Here is a 7500-nt window from a genome sequence, read left to right on the forward strand (position 1 = left end):
AAGCAACCCGACTCTTGGGAAGGGATCCGATGCACGGTCTCGGCTCGTCTTATCTACGGGCCTGACACCCTCTGTGGGTTGCTCGCCCCGTTCATGGAGACTTGGACGATAGATACCGGACAGACGCGCACGATCCTCCCGAACACCACATTCCTCGGCACCCGCTCAACCGGGCGCGAGGTTCGGTGCTGGGCTCATCCCTGTTCGCTCGCCGCTACTAAGGGAATCCTTGTTAGTTTCTTTTCCTCCGCTTACTGATATGCTTAAGTTCAGCGGGTAGTCTCATCTAAACTGAGGTCAGAATGAATTGTTTGTTTTCAAAAGGAGACAACACTTTATCTAGCTCGGCAGACTTTGGCGTTTTAAAGCCGGGAAAGATTGAATAATTGCCGGTTCAAATTTTTTTTTTTCGAAATAAAGCGAGTCTCTCGTTATTCGCAAAAATTAATTTACGAAAAGTGACAGGGCGTCCTGCGGCTTTTTGTATTGAAACAACGCGTCGTGCGCGAACCAAGCTTGCATAACGAGCGGTTAGAGTGAGTGATAATTCGCGGTGGTCGACACTTCGACACGCCCGGCGCACACACACAACTAAACTCGCGTTGAAGCGGTATATCGCGCACACGCAGCCGACACCTTGTTCGAGAAGATGTGTTTATTTCTAAAATTTTTTTTTGAGTTGGCTCAAAAATTTCCCATCTGTTTTGCCATCGAAAAAGGTTTCTTTTGAATAGAGAGGAAAAAAACAAAACAGGGCGAACCTTCTTTTATTTTTCCCCCTTTTTTGTATTTGAGGCATCGCGGACACTTAAGTCGCGCGGCACCCAGACGTTAGAGATTCGGGAGCTTTTATGCGGTCAGGCCGGGTGAAAAATAAATCTCGCCGCGACCCAACATGCAAAACCAAGACTGAAAAAATCTCTGTTCGTTCATCATTCGACCGACCCTCAGTCAGATGTGGCCCGAGCGAGAAGCTGGGCCGCCATTTACGTTCAAGATTTCGATGCTCCATGTGTTCTGCAGTTCGCATGGATTAGCGCACTTTGCTGCGCTCTTCATCGATCCACGAGCCTAGTGATCCACCGTTCAGGGTCGTATATAAAACGACATATTCGTTTTCTTCTCTCTTTTTCTCCAACCCGCCCAAGCAAATGAATGCGAGGGCGGAGAAAGAAAGCCAGAAAGAAAATGTTCCGATAAACACTCGTACTAGAATTTGGGTTTAGTGTGTTATTGTGATTTTGAATTCTTCCTACTTCATCGAGAGGGCGAAGGGCAAGCTTAAAAAACATTCGGTTTTCAACGGCATAGTGTCGGGCTTTGGAGTGTTAGTCTATACGACGCACACGCACGCAACCACGAGTATCTACGCCCGAAAAGAACGTCCAGAGTAAAGTCTCACACTTTCGTCCCCCACCGAGAATCAAAAAATCCCGAAGACGAAGAGAGAAACAAAAAAAAACAATTTCGATTGGGCGTATCCGCTTTAAACCACCGCGCATCAGAGCGCCTGATACCCGTTCAAAATCTTGATGTTTTTTTTTTTTCCGACTCTCCATCCACCGAGTTTTTATTTTTCAAAGTGTTTGATTTAGGGACTAAGACTTTATAAAATCTCCTTTATTGTTCCTTCGGTACTCGCGGCCCAGGCGGGCTATCGTATTCTTCACTCTACTAACGTCAACACTGTGAGCGCCGCTAAAGGTCGAATGAATCTATAGAGACATTCACCATCGAAGCAGGAAGAATTTGCTCACGGCCATAGACCAAATCGAAAGACTTTGTGTTTTTTTTTGAGCCGAGAGGAAAGAAAAATCAATTTGAAAAGGCGAATCCGCTTTAAACCACCGCGCATCAGAGCGCCTGATACCCGTTCAAAATAAATGATTTTCTTCCGTCAACCCACACATAGTTCATACGATGTCTTACGCCGAAAGACTTTTGATGGGGTTTTTTTGTTTTGCAACTTTTAGTTGTTTCGTGCTCAACCAAAGCCATATGCGCAAAACATTTGTCTTGTTCGTTTATGATCCTTCCGCAGGTTCACCTACGGAAACCTTGTTACGACTTTTACTTCCTCTAAAGGATCAAGTTCGACCATCTTTCAGTCTCGCCGTTGGTAGGCACCGCACGGGCAGAGATTGCTCCCCACTCGACGGCACCCCGACAAGCCCGTCCGAAGGCCTCACTAAATCATTCAATCGGTAGTAGCGACGGGCGGTGTGTACAAAGGGCAGGGACGTAATCGACGCGGGCTAGTGACCCGCGCCTACTAGGGATTCCTGGTTCATGGGGATCATTGCAGTCCCCAATCCCAACCACGAAGGAGGTTCAGCGGTTACCCGGTCCTTTCGGACAGGGAGAGTGAAACACGCTGATTCCTTCAGTGTAGCGCGCGTGCGGCCCAGGACATCTAAGGGCATCACAGACCTGTTATTGCTCACTGTCACGCGGCTGGACGCCGCTTGTCCCTCTAAGAAGACTGCGTGACGGACGCGAGAGCAGAAGGTATCGCCGGGGATGACGACGACCGAATAACAATAGAGCCAGCCCCCGCGAGACATTCCCGACAAAGCCCCGCCATACCTCATCCGCCAGGCAACCAACCCGTGAAGGCCGTACACCCGACGAACAGAGCACAACGAAACCAAGCCGAGAGATTGCCTCACTAAAGGAACCAGTCCCACCGAGACCCGAATCGCCGCCACCTGATCCCGACGCCTCCGTACTCCCTTCGGTTTCAATTGATAAAACCCGTCACCTATTTAGCAGGCTAGAGTCTCGTTCGTTATCGGAATTAACCAGACAAATCGCTCCACCAACTAAGAACGGCCATGCACCACCACCCACCGAATCAAGAAAGAGCTCTCAATCTGTCAATCCTTCCAGTGTCCGGGCCTGGTGAGGTTTCCCGTGTTGAGTCAAATTAAGCCGCAGGCTCCACTCCTGGTGGTGCCCTTCCGTCAATTCCTTTAAGTTTCAGCTTTGCAACCATACTTCCCCCGGAACCCAAAGACTTTGGTTTCCCGGAAGCTGCCCGTCGAGTCATTGGAGTAACTCCGACGGATTGCTGGTTGGCATCGTTTATGGTTAGAACTAGGGCGGTATCTGATCGCCTTCGAACCTCTAACTTTCGTTCTTGATCAAGGAAAACATTCTTGGCAAATGCCTTCGCTGTTGTTCGTCTTGCGGCGGTCCAAGAATTTCACCTCTGTCGCCGCAGTACGAATGCCCCCGTCCGTCTCTATTGACCATTACCTCGGGTCCAAAAGTAAAAGACCAGCAAAATCGGACCGAGGTCCTATTCCATCATTCCATGCTGCGATATTCAGGCGTTGGGATACACCTGCTTTGAGCACTCTAATTTGTTCAAAGTAAACGTTGCCGGCCGCCCGAGACACCCGGTGAAGGGCACCCCGAACGATTGACTGGGTGGAGCGAATCGAGTCAACTACGACCAAAATTTAAAAAAGAACCCGAAAGAACTTTCCAACTCTGGCCGCAGATACAACAACGACGCACCGACCACCACTCCGGCGATGTTGTCCGACCGTGAAGAGAGTCGGGCTTTGACACCCGGGCTCCCAGAGCGTGAAACGCAACACCCTTGATTCAGAGCGGCGCCGCCCGGCCGAAGACAGACATCCGACTACGAGCTTTTTAACCGCAACAACTTTAATATACGCTATTGGAGCTGGAGTTACCGCGGCTGCTGGCACCAGACTTGCCCTCCAATGGTTCCTCGTTAAAGGATTTAAAGTGTACTCATTCCAATCACGGGGCCTCGGAAGAGTCCCGTATCGTTATTTTTCGTCACTACCTCCCCGTGCCGGGAGTGGGTAATTTGCGCGCCTGCTGCCTTCCTTGGATGTGGTAGCCGTTTCTCAGGCTCCCTCTCCGGAATCGAACCCCGATTCCCCGTTACCCGTTGCAACCATGGTAGGCGCGTAACCTACCATCGACAGTTGATAAGGCAGACATTTGAAAGATACGTCGCCGGCGCGAAGGCCGTGCGATCGGCGTGAAGTTATCCAGAGTCACCAAAATTGGTACGGTGCGCGAGCCCGAAAGCCCGGCCCCGACTGGTTTTGATCTAATAAAAGCACCTCTTCTGCGAGCCCGAAAGCCCGCAGTCGAGGCTCGAGTGCATGTATTAGCTCTAGAATTACCACAGTTATCCAAGTAGGATGGAGTGGATCTAAGGAACCATAACTGATTTATTGAGCCATTCGCGGTTTCGCCGTCTAGCGGCTTGTACTTAGACATGCATGGCTTAATCTTTGAGACAAGCATATGCTACTGGCAGGATCAACCAGGTATTTCGTGTATGTTTGTTTGATATGCATCCGGCGAGTTGCGGGGTTATTTATTTCGCCCACGCATCACCAAACACACACCAAATCAACACGTTTTTCGTTTTTTTTCTTTTTCTTCGGAAACTAAAATTTTTGATCGCAACGCCTGGCGTGTCACAGCGAGTCCCAGTGAAGAGAAACACCGATCCGATCCGTTTGTTGGATTTTTTTCATTTCAATTTCCAAAGTCAAAGACCATTCAACGGTCTATGAGCCCAAAGTGAATCGGATTCATTCGACCGGTCTTGATATATTCATCAACTTTTTTTCCCGTATTACGGTTTTCGACGGTCATATGTGGCGTGCTGTATGCTCATAAGTCAAGCCTGCTTTACTAAGCTGACAAGCATACATCTTTTAAATTTTTGTGGGCTCAGAGTTTTATTTTTATTTTTCCACCGCCGAGGCACACTCTCGCATCACCCCGCACGACACACACACACACACACACCTCACCGCTCAACGGTCACACGAGGCAGAATTTTCCGCAAAGACTTTCGAAGAGAAAGAGAAAACTCGGAACAACCGCGGTCAGAGGCCAGCATAGAGGCATCGTATAGAAAGTCATGGGCGGAAAAAAACAAATCATTTCAAGTCGAGACAAGCAACCAGACTACCCCTATAAAAGTGCGCAATTCTTTAAGAGTTCACCGAAGAATGACCGAGATCAAGTATGCACGAAACGAACATATTCCAAGGGCAGCTGAATAAGCGATTCTGCGCCGAAGCGCGAGAAAAGCAAGCGGTACACCGATGGGGATCGTTTTTTTTTATCGTGTTAGATTCGTTGTTGTCAAGCAAGGATTCTCAAAATGTTTTTTGCATTGCACCCAAGTTTCGTACTGATTACTTGTCGCAGACCGGTGACTGTCAAAAAAAAATTTTTTACGTTTTTTCTTGAGAGGTCACTGCCTACACACAACTCCGGGCGGGCCGTACACTCACAGCCGTTTGAATTCTCCCTTCGTGTGTCATGGCCATAACTGAGCGTACATCTTACCGGGCGCCGAGTTGATCTGGCTTGTTCGATGAACGTTCGGGATACGTACAATCGATATAGCTCCAACCGTAACTCGTTTGTAATTACGCCGGCCATACTCAGCGGGCGCTCAGCTCAGCTCTCGATATCTTCCGTCGAAGGGAAGTTCGTAGTAAAAGAGAGTCAGAGTCGACGCCACATTTTGCGGTCCTCGCATCTCATCCGATTTTTGAATTTTATAGATTTGCCATCACTTCCACCCAATTCTCTCGTATATTTCAATCTCTTGACTTTGTCCGACCGGGCCGTCTTCGCCCCCCTTCAACTCCGTCCATCTCCACTCTGTGTTCCACACAACGAGCTTCCGTCAAACGGCAAAATGTGAAATATGCGCACGCCGCACGAAATAATTTGAAAGCGTTCTGTTTGGTGGCTTTTTTATTTTTTATCTCTCGGCTCACACACACACACACACATTTCCGCCTGAACGGTAATTTTTTTTTGATACGGTGTCAAAAAGTGAAAAGACGCGCACCATTTTCTTTTCTCTTCCGTATCGTCGCTGACGGTAAACGCTGATGGTTATGATGCCGTAAGTTTGGAAGAAAGAATCTTTCCCGTCTTGTCTTGTTACGGTAAAATAACAAAGAACAAGCGTCCGATTTCTCTCACAGACGGCCACAGACAAACCACACGTGCCGAAGAAACGAAACGTCCGAAACCAAAAAAATGTTTGACGCGCGCACCTCTTCTGAACTTTTCGACCAAGAGTCGTTGGATCGAGTGACGAGCTTCTCAGCTGTCGCACCAATCGGTGAAGCGGGCGTTTGAATTCCCGTCCACATCGCGGTTCGGATATATTTTTACATATACCGACCATCGGAAATTTCGAAAACGGTTTTACCGAAGGAATGATATTTCACACACCGACAGCTCATCGAGTTCGTCTCCGTTCAACGGTTTTTTTTTTTTAAGACTTTTTGATCGCATGGGGCTAAACTGGTTAGAGCAAAGCCGCGATCCAAGCAGTGAAAAAAAAACAAAGACAGTGCAAGCGCGATCGAACGGAATCGAAACTAAAATCATGTGAAGTGGCGGGCGGAAAGGAGCTCAGCTACGGTGGAAATGAAACTACAACTAACGCCGAACCGGACAACTTCCCATTCTGCGTCTTCGTTTCATTTCCCAAAGCTCCCCGTCGATACCAAAGTTTTTGCGTCGAAGCTACTAAAGAAATTTCGCGCTTTCCTTTTCGCCTCTTTCGCCTTCCCTTCGATATCTATCCAACCACCGGCTTCGACTTTATTTCTTTCACCCGTCTATTCGCCCGATAGTCGACGGTCGGCCATTCTTTGGTATCGGCCAGGCGGACTAACAAGAAGTAAGACTCGTTTGAAAAATTTGGACCGGGCTTTACAATCGCTGCTTGTCGTAATGTCGCAAATTTGAAAAAAATTTTCAATTCGAGAAACCAAACTATTCGACACTTCGAAAATTTTTGGGACTCTGAAAATTTTTCCGAGTTTAGGAATCGAGACCTCTTCTATACTAAGGAAAACCACTAATGTTCCGCCGCATAATGTCTCCGTTTTCCGGCTCATTTTTAGCGATTGGACGGGGACATTGCCCCATCCAACCGCCAGCCGACTTTCAGGAACCGTCGTTTTCAAAGTTGGGACTTAGAAAATTTTCGACGAGTGGGAATTTTTTACGGTCGCAAGTCATCACGACACGCCCGACCAACCCATTTGAGAGCCGCCACGCCTCGACGGTGTGACGGCTTTTTTTCGAATCGACGGGTCTCGCTCACTCCTCTCTCGCGCCGACCAGAGGCCGGGCGAGAGAGTCGTTGCCAAACACCGTCGTCGGAAATGGGAGAATTTGAGTGGGAATTTTTTACGGTCGCGAGTCATCACGACACGCCCGACCAACCCACTTGAGAGCCGCCACGCCTCGACGGTGTGACGGCTTCTCTTTTCGAATCGACGGGTCTCGCTCACTCCTCTCTCGCGCCGACCAGTGGCCGGGCGAGAGAGTCGTTGCCAAACACCGTCGTCGGAAATCGAGAAATTTTCATTTCCATTTCCATTTTTTTTCATCGGCCTTTATACGTCCAAGTCCCGCCAACCACGTCACTACCACGTCGTCGGGACTTAGAAAAATTTT

The 7500-nt window shown here is 48.7% G+C and overlaps 2 non-coding genes across 2 annotated transcripts; both read right to left on the reverse strand.

Annotated features, from left to right (window-relative positions):
- Positions 1-941: 941 nt before the first annotated feature.
- On the reverse strand, positions 942-1094 carry LOC124318912. Its single transcript, XR_006912602.1, has one exon. It is a non-coding gene; the product is annotated as a 5.8S ribosomal RNA (ribosomal RNA).
- Positions 1095-2024: 930 nt separating this feature from the next.
- LOC124318922 lies at positions 2025-4319 on the reverse strand. Its single transcript, XR_006912614.1, has one exon. It is a non-coding gene; the product is annotated as a small subunit ribosomal RNA (ribosomal RNA).
- Between the last annotated feature and the right edge of the window lie 3181 nt (positions 4320-7500).

The sequence above is a fragment of the Daphnia pulicaria genome, unplaced genomic scaffold (genome assembly GCF_021234035.1).
Source record: "Daphnia pulicaria isolate SC F1-1A unplaced genomic scaffold, SC_F0-13Bv2 h1tg000077l, whole genome shotgun sequence".
NCBI classification, from domain to species: Eukaryota; Metazoa; Arthropoda; class Branchiopoda; order Diplostraca; family Daphniidae; genus Daphnia; species Daphnia pulicaria.